Source organism: Leptodactylus fuscus, chromosome 8, assembly GCF_031893055.1.
Source record: "Leptodactylus fuscus isolate aLepFus1 chromosome 8, aLepFus1.hap2, whole genome shotgun sequence".
Taxonomy (NCBI): Eukaryota; Metazoa; Chordata; class Amphibia; order Anura; family Leptodactylidae; genus Leptodactylus; species Leptodactylus fuscus.
The window spans coordinates 79226926-79244025 of record NC_134272.1 but is presented as its reverse complement, the minus strand read 5'-3'; positions in this window follow the sequence as shown (position 1 = coordinate 79244025).

Genomic DNA, 17100 nt, shown 5'->3' with positions numbered 1-17100 from the left:
CAGGAAAATGAAGTTCTGTTTACCACAAAATATATTACTATAATACTCCAAGGTGGACATATACTTTAAGTTATCTGATTCTCAGGGACATTGGGCTCCCTCCTACAATAGGCTACTGAGTGCTGCTTTAATGCAAAGAATTGGTATAGGGCAGTGATTCAGAACCAGTGCCCTGTTCCTACGCATTACAATGAACCCTATGGATGAGGAGGGATATATAAGGCAGAGAACAATTATTATGCTCCTTCATTGTGCCTTGCCTTACATAATAATTACAGATTGGGGAAACCCACAAGGCTCGTTTTGACATTTGTGGGTTCACTCACCATTTCACTTTGGGCCAGACATGCAAGCATCATGACGTTGATGCGCGGTCCCTGAAGGGAACTGAGAGTAATATTAGGAAATAAGGATCAGACATTTTGTATTTAAACATGCCTGATCTTTTTGGTCATGACAAGGAAAAGTTGCTGTCAGACATCTCTGAGAATGGGCTCAGTGAGAATGTGCTCATGGGTTCGGATCAAACCAGATTCTACCTGAATTCTTGGGTTGATCACCCACTAACCGGATGTGACATTATTATACTTTGGGCTCTAGTCAAACCCCAGAGTATAATAGGTGGAGACCAAGGGGAAGTGATAAAAATAAGAAAAACATACCGTATATACTCAAGTATAAGCCTAATTTTTCAGCACAGTTTTTGTGCTGAAAAAGCCCCCCTCGGCTTATACTCGAGTCAAGAAAAAAAAAAATTCTTATTTTGTTTTGGGTGGGGAGGGAGGGGGGTCTATGACCAGCAGCAATAGTAATGTATAGAATCTCCCGTAAAATAGTGAAAAAAAATAAGCTTTAAAAAAATATGTAATAAAAAAAGTAAATAAAAGTTGTAAATCCCTCCTTTCCCTAGAATACATATAAGGGTGCATTCACACTGAGTAAACGCTAGCTTATTCTGAACGTAAAACACGTTCAGAATAAGCGGCGTCTAAAGCAGCTCCATTCATTTCTATGGGAGCGGGGATACGAGCGCTCCCCATAGAAATGAATGGGCTGCTTCTTTCACTCCGTGCAGTCCCATTGAAGTGAATGGGGAGTGCCGGCGTATACGGCAAGCTCTGCTCATGCCGGAGCGTACACGCCGGCACTCCCCATTCACTTCAATGGGACTGCACGGAGTGAAAGAAGCAGCCCATTCATTTCTATGGGGAGCGCTCGTATCCCCGCTCCCATAGAAATGAATGGAGCTGCTTTAGACGCCGCTTATTCTGAACGTGTTTTACGTTCAGAATAAGCTAGCGTTTACTCAGTGTGAATTCACCCTAAAAGTAGAAAATTACTGTGAAACACATACACATTAGGTATCCCTGTGTCTGACAGTGCCCGGTCTACTGAATATAGGGTACCTGCAGTGCTCATTTTCCGTCAGGAAGGGGTTAATAGGAGCACTGCAGATCCCCTATATACAGTCAGACTGAATTCCAAGTGGGGGGAAAAAACCCAGTCCTCAAGCTCAGGGAAGGGGCAGACAACCAAAACACCCCCTCCCCTTCCCCAGCAACTACTGCACCCAAAAACTCCGACCATTTTAATTTTTGAAATTTTCCAGTAGCTGCTGCATTTCCCCCCTAGGCTTATACTCGAGTCAATAAGTTTTCCCTGTTTTTTGTGGTAAAATTAGGGGCTCGGCTTATATTCGGGTCGGCTTATACTCGAGTATATACGGTAGTTATGCTCACCTTCCCTCACTTCTTCTGGGCATCCTCATGACGTTTGGTGCTTCTTCTGGGTTCCCTTCTGGCCTCCTGACACCTCAGAGTCAACATCATGACACTTGTTATTGGATCTCAGCTGTGGCCACAGAGCACACGATGTCACCCAGGAGGCCAGAAGAGGCCAAAAAATAACCCAGATGGAGTGCTGGTTGCCGCAAGAATGCCCACAAGAGGTAATAGAAGGTGAGTATAACTCTTTTGTTAAATTTCAGCATCCCCCCAGGGCTCCACTTCTACTCTGGATTCTGAAGATACCGCAGAGTAGAATAATTTTACTTCTGGTTTGTTACAAATGTCAAACAATTCTTTGGGTTGAACTATCCAAGACTTTAGGTCAAGACTGAAACTTTTAGAAAATTTGGGTTGATTCCAGTTCCATCCAAACCAGTTCACTGATCTCTAGGCATGAGCAAATCAATTTGGATCAAACCAAATTTGACCCAAATTTTTCCATGGGAGTTGAGCAAAACTACCCAACAGTTCTACTCACCTCTTCTGGGTGTCCAGCAATTCCTAGGGATTCTCAAATTTCTATTTGTTTTCCACCCTATAGATGATACACGATCCATTGGGCATGATATATGTCTATAGTTCCAAATAGGGAAATGGTGACCTGCGTGTAACATTGAATACAGCAACGAAGGTCTGATAGAACAAGATAACCGTGCCTAAGAGGACCGTGGGGTGCGATTACAGTGAGCAACAGGCCTTTTTCAGTGGTCTCTTGAGGAATAAGCCCATATGCCCTGTAGCTACCACTTTCTATATAAATGGGCTGCATGTAACCATTGAGTATTTCATCACCAAGAACGAGGCCGGCGCTCCCGCTGAGCGGTATACATGTCACGCCAGTTTCTGAAAACTTTCCCTGGGGAATCGTTTATTTCTTTCAACATACTTTTGTGATTTAGCGCAAGAGAAAAAAAAAACAATCATCTTTTAACAGAGGAAAACGAGACTTGTGATCGCCAAAGCCCGACGCTAATCTAATGTCAATACGCCGGATATACTTAAAACTGTTTTCATTGGATTCCATCCATTGGGTTTAATAAGAAGCAGCTTAGGTAAATTTGGTTAAATCTTCATAGATGTAAATTAAATAATGGCAATCTACACAGATTAGAGTAAATCGGCGCATTGTTTTGCTGTAAATACTTGACCCATTTAAAACCAGTTTACAATAATCTTTTGCTTCTTATGCAACCTGCCGGCGCTCGCTAATATTTTTCACGGTATGCGATTGGGTTCTGCAAATAATTAGTCATAAAGTGTTGTCATCTATGGCTTCTTTCTATTGTGAATGCTACTCGAGAGTGAAGTCTAGGGAGTTTAACCCTTTAACTAGCACATAGGCAGACCATGTGACTGCTACGAGGATCTGCCCTGGTGGGTCTACTGTTTAGGATCCTCTTCTCCCTATGGACGGAAATGGATGGCGACCAGTTATCGACACCGCAGAGTCAATTTACTTATTGAATCACTATAAAGATACTTAATAGAGATGGGTGAAGTTTACAGGATTTGTTTCTCCAATATTCGCTTTGTTCACCCGCCAGTTTGTTACTGGCCATACATTTTTGGTCTGATCCAGGGTCTCTTCAGTCTCAAGAGTCATGATGTTATGGTTCTGCACATGACCTGTTCCTTGGGGTCTGTGATGTCACAGAAGAGACCAGAAGAGGACCAAAGACATCGGGTACCATGAGACATCCCCAGAGAGGTGAGGGCTGGTGAATATCAGTGTAACAGCAGGTTCACACCTGCGCCCGGTCTCCGCTTTGCAGGTTACCGTCTTCTGCCCAAGAAACTGGACAGGGGACGGAAACCGGCAGTCAGTTTTCAAACCCATTCATTTGTATGGGTTTGCAAAGTGTCCGCCCTTGAGCGCCCATGAGTGTCTTGTGCCTCTCCGCGGTGAAACCGTTTTTTTTAACCGGACACAAAGTCGGACATGAAGGACTTTGTGTCTGGTTAAAAAAAAAAACAGTTTCGCCGCAGAGACCAGAAGGCGCTCACAGGCGCTCACAGGCGGACACTGACTGCTGAGTTTCTGTCTCCTGTCCAGCTTCTCGGGCAGAATATAGAAGCCTACAAAGCGGAGACCGGGCGCAGATTTGAACCCACTCTCACCCTAGGCTTATGCTTATTATAGTATGGGGTCTGAAGATACCCCAAAGTATAATGATGGTTTATTGGTGTCTTGTATTTCATTATTCAGGGGTCTGAAGAGACATCAAATTATAACAGTGATTCGAGGATGGTGAACCCCAAAAATTGATATATGTATTAGGCACCAAAACTAACTGCAGTTTCCATTAGAACCCCTGACATATCTAACCTGTAAAACAAACAGATTATTACTTGTACTATTCTAAAAATCTGTTGGTTTAAGGGGTGAGATATGTCAGGAGTTCTAAAGGAAACTGCAGTTAGTTTTGGTGCCTAATATAATAATTGGGCTCTCTGCTGTCAAGTGGGCAGACAAGGTGATGTGATTCTGACCTCTGACACAATACACCCATGATTGGACAGTATCACGGCTCAGAATCATGCCTCCTTGCCTACTGCTGCCTGACACCACCCACTTGACAGTAGAGAGCCTCATTGGTATATAAGCACCAAAACTACCTGCACTGAATGCTTAGGAATGGTGGGGGCTAGGAAAAAAAAATTCCAGCTGTGTCAGAATCAGTAGAGAGGAGGCAAACAGCTTGGTCAATGTAGTGGAAAGTTTTCTATAAACTATTTTTAAAATTAGAATATAGGTTTGATTTTTATTTTCCAGAAACAGCAGTTCACTGGTCCATGGACTGTGTCTGGTAATGCAAAACAATGAAGTGAAGTGGGCTAAGCTGTAATACCGGACACAGGACAAGAATGTAGATGGACAAAGCTCACAAAATTAATTTTTTCTCGAATTTTCGTGGGATCATTGAACTTGTTCAGCTTGAACTGGTAGTGATTCTATTATACAGTGGGGTGAGGCACCAGAGTATAATAATTGGAGGCCCAGGGGAGTTGCGGCAGCATAATAAACACCTATACTCACCTTGCCTCACCTCCTAACATTCGGTAGTCCCTCATATTCATTCTTCAGCCTTCTGTCTCAAGTCATGTACCCCGGCGAACTAATGAAACTCAATAATAGTGGGGCAGGAGGACAACATAAACGCAACACCATGATGTCCATGTGCCCCATATAACTAGTGAGGCCCAATCACAGACCTCAGTGGTACCTTGGGGTGTGTGACATCAGTCAAGAGGCTGAAAGAGGACAGTGAAGGACCACCAGAAGCCAGGAGGCAGCCCAGGAGCGGGGGACCTTTACTTATCATGATATCATATTGATTCATAGGTGAGAAACCCCCTAAAATTTGTGAAAATTGTGGAAAATAGGGGTCAAATCTGGTTCGATCCAAATCAGTTGGCTCATCTCTAGTCAAGGACAAGAGTGACATTTCTGGAAAAATATTAGATTTCTTTAAAGCAAATTTTATTCTACTTTATTGTATTATTATATACTTTATTATTAGAGATGAGCGAACAGTAAAATGTCCGAGGTTCGATATTCGTTTCGAGTAGCCCCTCAATATTAGACTACTCGAATCGAATATTGAACCCTATTATAGTCTATGGGGGGAAAATGCTCGTTTCAGGGGTAGGCAACGTTCGATCAAATTATACTTACCAAGTCCACGAGTGAGGGTCGGGCTGGATCCTCTGTGCAGTCTTCTCCTTGCAGCATCCCCGCGGTGTCTTCCGGCTCTTCCGGGTCTTCATTCACTCTGCCAGGCATCGGGCCTGGGCAGAGCCGACTGCGCATGCCCGCACTACAAGCGGACATGCGCAGTCGGCTCTACCCAGGCCCGATGCCTGGCAGAGTGAATGAAGAGCCGGAAGACGCCGCGGGGAAGCTGCACGGAGAAGACTTCTAAAGGTAGGAGAAGAACCAGCGTTGATTGGCTGACTGTATAGCATTCGGCCAATCAATGCTGGTTCTGCATCAAACTTTTACATTCGAACAGCGAGTGGTACTCGATCGAGTACGAGTATTTCCAATACTGTAGTATTCAATCGAATACCTACTCGATCGAGTACTACTCGCTCATCTCTATTTATTATCCTATATCCAATTGAGTAAAGAAATATATATCAAAAAGCAAACTTTCATTTTTTATAGCAGAAAGAGGATAGTCCCTCCAAAAATGCATGTACAACAAGGCCGGTGTTAACCGTTCGAAAAACATGAAATTTGGGGGGATCTTGTAGAAAAAAATTGGATCTGGACTGAACAGTTGAAAAATAATTTACTATGTAATTTCGGAATCCCTTAAAAATGATTGAGAATTCTAACAGTATCAGAGACTTTGGAGAGACTCCAAATTGATGGTGTCAGCGATCCATCACCGATCCGAAGCACATAGGCACCCGATGTGCCACCATATGGTGTTTCCATCCAATATTGCCTCCTTAACATGGCCTATAATCAAACACATGGGGATTTTTTTTCTGCCGATTTTGTATGGCGGTACAGTAGGGCCTCCTAGGCTATGGGTGCTATATAATCGCTCCATACAACCCATAACGGTGGTGTACAGGAGCCCCGAGGAGAAAGCAATGAAGACACTCAAGCTTAAGAAATGAAAGGCGATGCGCTTCAATCTCTCCTACTCCAGCCTTGCCGCTGTGTAAGTGGCTCATTAAAGCAGTTAATTTGCCTATAATTATTACCAAGGCTTTCTGAAATCATTTCCCACCATCAGCTCTACTTCTAATTATTTTCTGACATTAAGCCAATGGTTCTCGCTGGCAAAGTCGTCATACGCATGAAAATAGTTAAAGTCCCTTCTTTCATCTTCGGGGAGAAGGATATTACCTTGTACAGTTGATCGCCACTATAGGGAAAGAAAAGTGTGACTTGTTTACCGAGAGATTTGGATAAAACAATCTAAGTATCCGACAGTTTCCTGTAGACTGACGAACTTTGAAGAACCAAAGTGCAGGTTAAGTGCGATTCCTATAAACAAGTGCTCTTATCAAGTTTCATTAAATGTAAAAGGTTCTCTAAGGTCGCTCGATAGTATTGATTTAAGCGCTCTGTACTTGTTGAGCCTCCATTTTTTTCTTAATAACACTAAATTAAAATAAGCTTATATTTTGTTGCTGTTAAACCACTTTAAATTGCAGGGTCATGACTCGGAATTGCCAAAAAAAAAAAGCTCCCTTCGAGATGAGATAGAGATGGAGATTTTCTTATACATGCAAACTTGAGAAGGACTTGAGACAATAAGCACGACAGGATGTCAACAACGCCATGATGTAAATGGGAAATGGTGAATATCCTATCTGAGTCTATGTAGCTTTGCTGTGTAGACTGGGGCAGAGTCAACAGAATCATTTGCAGCTGGGGGGAGGAGTTAATGAAATATATGATATTGCTTTATACAATATAGATAAGGTGGGAAAGTGGCAATTTATGCCAAATACACCGATAAGGGCTTTTATTACACTACTATCCCACCAATATAGCACAGCTTAGTACACTCAGTGGCCAAAAGTCACGGAAAGGTGTGTCCCAGTGCCGATTGTGTTGGATATGATGCTCAAACGTGATGCAGTCTATGGTGCTAGTGTTGCCAGGATATCTGAGCAGTCTGATGCAGACAGGTGTCTCGTGAACTTGACTTTGAACGTGAGATGATAATCAGTGCAAGACGCATGGGGTGTAGCATTTTGGAGATTACGCGGGAATTTGGTTTTCCAAGGACAACAGTGTCTCTGGTGGATCTGCAATATCACAGAGAAAATGTTGGCAGCCACGTAAACCAGCTCACCGGTCGACCAAAAGTGTTCAATGAACAGATATCATGTCACCTCCACAGAGTTGTACAGGGCTCTCGACGGTTTACTATGGGTCAAATCGCCGCCGATTTAAATGTGGGGTGCCAGGACACCATTTCCACCAGGACTGTACGCCGAGAACAACAGTTGACGCCTGACCCATGTCCCTTTACTTATGCGGCAACACAGAGCTCGAAGACTGGCATGGGCCCGCGACCATCATCATTGCCAGCGGCAACATGTGGCATGGTCTGATGAATCATGGTTCCAGTTGTACAGAGCTGATGAGCGTGAGAGAGTGTGGCGTATGCCCCATGAGGCCATGGATCCTGCATGCCAACAGGGATATGTCCAGACGGGAGGTGGCTCCGTCATGGCCTGGGTCATGTTCACATGGTCGCAATTGGCCACATTGTCCGGGTGCAGGGATCAATGACCATCTGCATCCCTTTCTGGTGTTGGAGTTCCCTGATGGGGATTCTGTGTACCATCAGGACAATGCAACATGTCATCACTCGTTGGTGGCATGGGTCTGGCTTAATGAACACACCAGTGACCTCATGACCCTCGATTGGCCTGCCTGCTCGCCCGACCTCACCCCATAGAGCATTTATGGGATGCTGTGGATACCAGTGTCTGCTCCATGGAACAAGCACCAACTACACAGGACCAATTGTGGGCTGCAGTGTAGACTGCGTGAATCAATATCCCTCCAGAACTCTTCCTAAACCTCATGGAGTCCATGCCTTGTCGTCTTGCTGCAGTTATCAGGACTCGCGGAGGGGTGACTCACTATTAACGGCGCATCCGGTACCTTCCCATGACTTTTGGCAACTCAGTGTATATATTGTATGTATAGTTGCCGCTGCAGCAAGTGATAAAGGAGGATGCTATCCTTTAAACACATTGGTTTGGTCTTTTGTCCTTTAATCCTACCTGTACCTAAGTGGCGATGTCACCAAGATGGTACAGTGGTACAATTCTTGTGGGGGTCCAAGGTGTTTTGGACCCCTGGAGATCTAACATTGATAGCCTCACAACCAACATTACAAACCGGATAACCCCTTTAACTCCCATCCATTACAGGACACAAGGAAAATTTAGAAATAAAAAAATGGTGCAAGGAAATTTTAGAAATAAAAAATAAATATCAATATTCTTTTTACTCTAACTTATAATCTTTTAATAAAGCTAAACTCATGATCCATTGCCGTTAAAGGAATATCTTGGCCAAAACTTTTTGAGATGTATTTTTATTTATTTTTTTTCTATTTTATTTATTTTTATAAGATTGAGGTCATTTCCATTATTGGGGTCATTAAAGACTACAAAAATAAAAAATAAAAAAATTAAATAAATTTTTTAAAAAAAAAAACATAATTTAATGGATTTAGATTTTTTTGTTTATTTTTATTTTATTTTTTCTATTTTATTTTTAGGCTCATTAAGAACTATTAAAATAAAAAATTAATTAAAAAAATAAAAAACATATATTTTTTTCATTATTTAGATTTTTTGTTCATTTTTATTTATTTTTTTTCTATTTTATTTTTTGACAAGATTAAACACTTCCCTGCCCTTATTTTGGGCATTTTTTTATTATTTAAACCTATTTTATTACTCATTAAATTTCCAAACATAAAAGTGTTTTCTCATATATTTAGTAAAGAAAAAGATTAATTATTTCATAAAACAGAGAGGCAGGTTTAATAAATCTCCAAGCATGTCCAAATAAAGTAATATGGGGAAATGCTGCATTACGTCTGTGCAAATATAATTTGTGCAGTTCTTACAATTTCTCCCTAGCACTAAAGATTGTAGATTTCATTAAGAGCTCTTGACTAATGTTGTGGAATTGTGATTCTCCACCTGAGCAGGGACAATGCGATGACAGACCAGATCAGCTAAACACGGAGTCTTGGCAGGCATACTCTTCAATAATGTTGACATTTGTTATCAGGCTAAGCCTGCGAAATCTAGCTAGGGTAAGCGCGAGGCACATTTATATCTAACATCAATATGGCCTGTAAAACCACTGTTAAGATGGGAGCTTTGAAAAAAAAATTGCAGGCAGCTCGCGCTTAGAAAATGAATTTGTGCAAGCATGCGCAGAGGTTGCATTTGTATCAAGTTGTACAAAACTTGTTACTTTTAAACGAAAACTGTTCTGACATGTAAAAGTAACAGGAAAGTCTAGGTTTTCCACCACAGATGCGACAATTCCATTCCAAAATATACCTGGACTACACCTAGATTGTCCCCCATGCATTGCAAAAGTGCAATCCTCTCTATGATAGAACTGACATACACAATGCATTGCCTAAATTTTTCCCACAATACTGTACTTTTCTAACCTTTTTTTGTGGTTGTCATACCTTTGATCTGCATTTGTACCGTAAGATCATCTGCAGGTGAGATCTGACTCTATTAACTTGATCCCGTATCCCATTAATTGATCCCCTTTAAATCTCAATCTGTGCAAAAAAACAATCCGTAAATCTTCATTAACAACTTCTGAGTAAGTTGCAAGGAAACAATAGCGCCATTTGCATACATTTCCCTCTGTAAACCGCCACCTTTAACTCTTCCTTCATTATTAATAGATGTTGAATTGAATCAATCGGAAGCTTTTGCAAAAGATCGAAATTGAATCTACACAACGCAGTGTTCTCGAATGAGTAGCAAAAATTACTAAAAGTCCTGAGGGATCTTCACCATTGTTGGGATTTTATGGTTCGCTAGTTGTGCACAAATATTAAAACACCAATTAAATTCTACTATAGTATATGAGGAGCCTGCCAAATATGCAAATCCAGATGCTATCTATTCCTCCAAAACCTTTTCATTTATCCCCATTTACAAATTATTGCCATGTTTAGCAATGAAAAAATCTCCCAGAATCCAATGACAGGTGGACAAGTCACAACTTATGGTCATCACTAGATACCACTGTTTTTGCCCCTGGAATCCGGAAATGCCCACAATATTAAAGGGGTTGTCTCGCTACAACAATCCATGTGCCTATACCCTATTAGGGCATTTGAATGTCATGGGGGGGATCCAACGTGTAGCGGTTGCTCTGGCAGATGCATGCGTTACATAGACGGCCAATCATGGTGTTTGGCCGGCATCTATGACATCTGCCTTGCCAGTCTTAAACATGAGCACTACAGTTCCTATACAGTAGATTTGGTGATCCGAAGACTTGTGAGTCAGGCACGATGAGACATGGCGCACGGAGGAATGCCAAGGTCCCTTTGTTCTGGTGAAAACATAGGACACTAGAGATTTGTAGGTGAATATTCCCTATCGGCTCTTGGGCAATTGCCCATGGTTGGCCAGGATATAATGACCAGGATTAACCACATGAAATTTATACCATGTGGTTTAGTTCATGCGAGGTAGTTTATGCAGATCAGGGGAGAAATAAACATAACAAAAAATTATAGTCACCTTCCTTCCCCTCTACTGGGCCTCCTCACAGTATTCGTGGGGTTCTAGATCCTGCCCTGGTCTTCTCGGTGACGCCATGAGCCCGGGCATTCCTGCTAAGTCCTGTGATTGAGCCTTGGTGGTCTCAAGAGCTCACCGAGCATCATGACCTCAAGCCCAGAAACCACCATGGACCTATTATACCTGGGGGTCTGCACAGACCCCAGGGTATGATAATTTCACTTATGGTTTGTAGGTAATGAATCTCCAAAGTTTTGGGTTTGCAATGAACTCAAAACTTTTGGAGTACTTGGGTCGGATCCAGCTCGATTCACCCTTCCTTAGTCCCATCTGCTGTACTCTTACCAAATATCACTTGTCTGGTTACTTAGAAAATCATTCCATCTCTACATTGTGGATTTCACTGAAGTCACGATACTTAAGTGATGGACAGTTTTCAATACAAGGGGACCATGAACATTAGATTAATGGTGGATGAACCCAACAGATTTTGTTGGGACCGAATGACCATCTGACCAAGGAGTGTCTTGCGTGCTCCCCAATGGCAAGTGTTGGAGGAGATAAAGCTCAGGCTTGGCATGCTCGTCCTAGCATCTGTTTGGGAAGGGGAATCAGAAGCACCTTTAGAGTATATGGCCAAATTTACTAACATACAAGAGTGAAGACTTGGTGAAAGTTGTCTTCTTGTCACCTATATTTTACATCTTGCTTTATCACATAACTTTCACCTCTTTAAAAATCAATATTCTAGTTTAGCATTCCCTGTTCCTGAGATTATACATGATGTAACCGGACCATATAACGTATACGATAAAGATTTATGTGTGTCACCAACAACGGTATCTGTCTGAAGAGAGTAGCAAAGAGTTGACGTGAGGTCTGGTCTACTCAATGAAGACAGCAGATTGGTCGCCAGGATTCTCGACGCATTACCATGGAACGTCTTGGCCATATTTGACATCTGTTGAGTGAAAAGTTCTCACCAGAGAAGTAACATTAAGGTCTTGAGTCCACAAGCAGAATGTATAACATTGCAGGAAATCTCAAAAATATTCCTAACAAAAATATTTCCAATAATATTTAGGTTTTCATTGAGCTCAGTTTCAGCTTTGTAGACATTGTAAGTTGGAATCACAACATTGTTTTATCCTTGAGCTGCAACATTCATGTTGACTGAAGACAAAATTTCACAAAGAAGATCTCAAGTGGTGACTGAAGGTTCACGCTAGCGCAGGCTGTCTATTGTCCTGGTCTGTCGGGAGACCCGAACAACGGAAAGGCGGACTGCTAAAATAGCGCTTAAACACGGGGCCTGGCAGACCCATTGACTATAACGGTGTCTGTTGGGTGTTCATCTCTTTCTTTATGTAGATTGTCAGCCCCATATTGGGATCACAATGTACATTTTTTTTTCTATCAGTATGTCTTTGTAGAATGGGAGGAAATCCACACAAACATGGGGAGAACATACAAACTCCTTGCAGATGTTGTTCCTGACGGGATTCAAACCCAGGACTCCAGTACTGCAAGGCTGCAGTGCTAACAACTGAGCCACCATGTTGCTCCCAGGTGTCCATCATTTTTAAACCAAAAGTGGCAATGGAATAAGTCCTCCACCAGTTTTCAGCAGACTCTGCGACGGATGTGAACCTAGCCTTAAATATATCAATTGTGACTTAGTGATAAATCTGTCTAATTTTCCTATAAAATCCAATAAAATCTGTTTCCATCACACCAAAACATGAAAAGTCTGTCTCCTTTGCTGTGTGCCTGAGTTTACGCCATGTTAAATTTAGTATAATCTTCATCACAGTCGTTCTTTTCTGTTTCATGAATGTGTCCCAAAGCAAAACACTTTTTCTCTAGTCCCCACCATTCCTGAGCCATTGGAGTTGTTAGTTTCAGCACCCAATATGCTAATTAATTTCTATACTGTCAGGTGGGCGGTCCCTGACGCTCTCTTCCAGCCTAGGGCCACCCTCCTTTCAGTAGAGAGTATAATTTGCATATTGGGTGCTGAAACTAACAGCATCGATTGCTCAGGGGCAAAAAGGGCTACAGTAAAAATTCTAACTCTACCAGATCAGTGGAGCAGAGTCTATTAAAGGATAGAAAGTTGGTGTCGGTGGTCAACGGTGCTCTTTCATTTCAAGGGTTCACTTATTTTTTCTCCTTGTACTATGGATGTTTATTCAATGTGTCACATGAAGCAGTACTAGTGTGTTAGTTTAGCTACGTTGTACTTGTCTATAACTGACCTAGATAACAATCAGACACATTATATTCGTAGATATATTTAGATACATTTGGCCAGGATTTGTATCAAGTGTACCAGAACAGTAACACTGACGACACTTCTCAATACAAGAAAGAACACAACGGTGAGCGCCAGGCCGGATAAGGTTTTCCCACTGTACTCCATCGGCAGAGATATAGCAGCTATATACAGTATATAAGGCAGATAGGCTAATAAATAACCACAGTTCATTATTAAGGTTGAGCCGATCTTGAGATTTCAGGATCAATTTTAAAATCCGATTTCCGATCATTTTCCAGCCGATCCCGATCGCTCAACCCTAATTGTATATTATATACCCAATGGGGTTGAGCTGATCTTGAGATTTCAAAATCCGATTTCCGATCATTTTCCAGCCGATCCCAATTGTTAAATTTGCTCGATCGCCGAGATCAAGATCCGATCTTTCACTCAACCCTATTCATTTTGTTGACAAGAGCATGTCAACCATTCCTAGAATGCCAGAACATGGAGTAAGTCTGTCCTATTAGCTTCCTGTAATGAATACAATATTTTGGTTTCCAGGGTCTCTGCTCAGTAAATCCCCTATTCAGTGGCTGCAGGTATACAGTACTCACCGAACACCCCATAGGAAAACCGGGCAAGGCAGAGCGTGGCTTATATAGAGAGTAACTGACTCTGGAGGATATAGGTCAGCTTATTTCAAATGAAAACCTTGTAATTCTCCATTTAGCCTGTGGGAGTGCTGCAGGAGATTTTAACCCTTGCTGTCCAACTAGTTTGATCCAAAATGCTCAGTAGATTGAAATAGTCTTTAACTTCTTTTTTTTTTTGCTTTCCAACCATCCACTAGACTATGGACTATATTCTGGCTGAATCTGACCAAGTCCACTGGGTGACATGCACCAATCCCAGGACACTAGAGGGCGCTGCTAAAGCATTGTTCTGTTCTATATACTGGATAACTGTTCTGTCTGATCACTGGGGTCTCACTGCTTGGAAAAGGGGTCTTGTATCCCCTATTTGAATGACAAGTTGGTCAGACTGACGCACATAAGCAAGGCACTCAGCACAAAGTAGTCTGGAACCGCCTACCTGACAGTAGATAACCTAAGTAGTATAATGGAGGTGGAAACTTACAGCACTGATTGCTCAGGAATGGTGGGGGATAAAGAAAAAAATCCAACTGCATCAGAATCTGAGGAGCGCAATATATAAATATCTATCTATCTATCTATCTATCTATCTATCTATCTATCTATTTATCTATAATAGAAGATTTTTTTTGTCCTATAGCTGAACCTGACACTACTCATGTGAGATCTAATGTTTCAAAGCTGAATCTACAACTTTAAATTGTGCACTTGGTTCAGTCCTGACGTTGTTGAGCCAAGTTCACATTATGACGTCTCCAGAGATGAACATGACAGCGCTCTGTCCACTTTTATTTACTCATTTAAATGGCAAGCTGTCAATGCACTTTACCTGTCACGAGCGCGGACTCGCTCCCTGCCTATATCTGACAATGCGGAGACCCCTCGAGTCTGATCACAAACGTTGCTGCACATCTTATAATTGTTGGTTAATTTGTATGATTCGTTGTGATGTAACAGAATTTATCAAGTGTGGAAATTACTGACTAACCGAACTGAAAAACGAAAGGACTTGTTAGGAATCCTGTACGAGAAGACAAAGTTAATGGTAGACGTTACGATCAACTTGTCATGTACGCTACCGTGCAAAGAATTTAGGCAGGTCGGAAAAAATGCTGCCAGGTGAGAATGCTTCCAGAAATAGAAGGGTTAATAGTTTATTTTATGAAAAGAGAAATGTAAATCCCATCAATATTTGGTGTGACCTTTGCCCTTTGGAAGTGATGATCCAGCCCCCACAGATATAGCCCTGATCTCAACATCATCCAGTCCGTCTGGGATGACCTGAAGAGACAGACGGATTGGAGCAAGCCACATCCACAGAAGATTCGTGCTTAGTTCTCCAAGATGGCGGCGGGAACAACCTCCCTGCCCCAACATGTTCTGACAAATATAAGTCCCATCAATATTCAGTGTGACCTTTGCTCTTTGCCTTCACCTGGGTACAGACAGTTTTTGGCAGAACTGGGCAGGGAGGTTGTTCCCGTCGCCATCTTGGAGAACTAAGCACAGGTCTTCTGTAGATGTAGCCTTACTCCAATCCGTCTGTCTCTTCATGTCATCCCAGACGGACTGGAGGATGTTGAGATCAGGGCTATATCTGTGGGCGCCGTATCATCACTTCCAAAGGGCAAAGGTCACACCAAATATTGATTCCATTTCCAATTCTCTTTTCTCCATTCACCTCCTAATCTAGTAACCCTTCTATTTCCGAAGGCGTTCTTACCGTGCAGCATTTTTCTCACACCCGCCTAAAACTTTTGCACATGACTGTCTTACTAAATGAATATGAATGACATCCTATACAATGTTTGGTTTTTTATTTTGCCTATTCCCTATTTCCAGACTTTCTGATGACCCTGGACTGGACATAGAGAACGACGATGTAAAATGAAAGATTTGGTGGGGAACGATGTAAATTATTAGGACAATAAGCCGTCTCACAGCTGGATTCATTTACATGGTAATGACGCCAGCTGTTCAGCTCGGAACGTTGGATGGAGCGGTTGGGCAAGAGTTAACCCTTCAGCGAACCAATGAAGAGGTGACGAATGTGCCCATTGTCACTTAGAGGCGTCATTTTATTTGCACCAAATATCACCAAAAATATAGATTTTTATTCTGAACTGCAGTCTCGCCCGTCAAGCAGGAGGATAACATGCGACCATTTCAGACTTGGAGCAAAAATATCAAGCACACGCCATATGGTTTAGAAATCCGCGTTCTGGCTGTCGCTTCTACATATTATTCTACAAGGCGATGACGTAAATAGAGGCAATGTAACACAGAGAAGGAAATATTCTCAGGCCCGTCCAACATTCAGGAGCCTTGTATGGGGGTAAGTTTGGGTTTACGGCTCGGGCTTATATTGAGGCTGCCATAGAGGTGTGTGAGATGCATCGGCCTATTCTTACAGAGATATTCTTTTTGTGGGATTTCTTAAAAATTAGAGATAAAGGGGCGCCTATCTGATGGATTCTGACACTCTACACCCTATCCCATTGCAAACTGTGAAATTGGGGTCCAAAACAAATTTTACTGATGAATTTCACAACCCTAAACCCTAACAAAGTGCAAAGAACAAAATGTATCAAATTTATGGATAACCAACCAAACAGCCAAATATCATCCACCGTAGCAATGTAAACTTATGGGGAATGCACTTAACCAGACTCAGAAATTCCCAAACCTATATACATAGAGATATATATCTTGTGGGTAAAAATTCCACTGGCTCTTGACATTTACACAATTGAGGTTTCTGTAACGCAAATCCGAAACATGAAGTGTAAAAGAAACATAGAAAACATATCAAATAGTTAAATCTATCACAGAGATGGGATGATGGACACAAACACAAGATTTATGGGAGTTCCTACCAACTATAATGTATCTCTGGCCAGCCAAAGATTTGGCAGAGTCATCCAATTTTGTAAGGAATCGTAAAAGGCGTCTTAAATAACAAATAAACACAATTTGTCTCTTCCACCATGATCCATTTCTAAAGTTGTGCCCACCCAGTATGTGTCCACCCTATCGAATCAGTGACTCGGCAATGACGTGCCATATTTACGGCTCAATCCAGGGGACCATGGCAGATTGCCTGGATTGCTGCGGGACT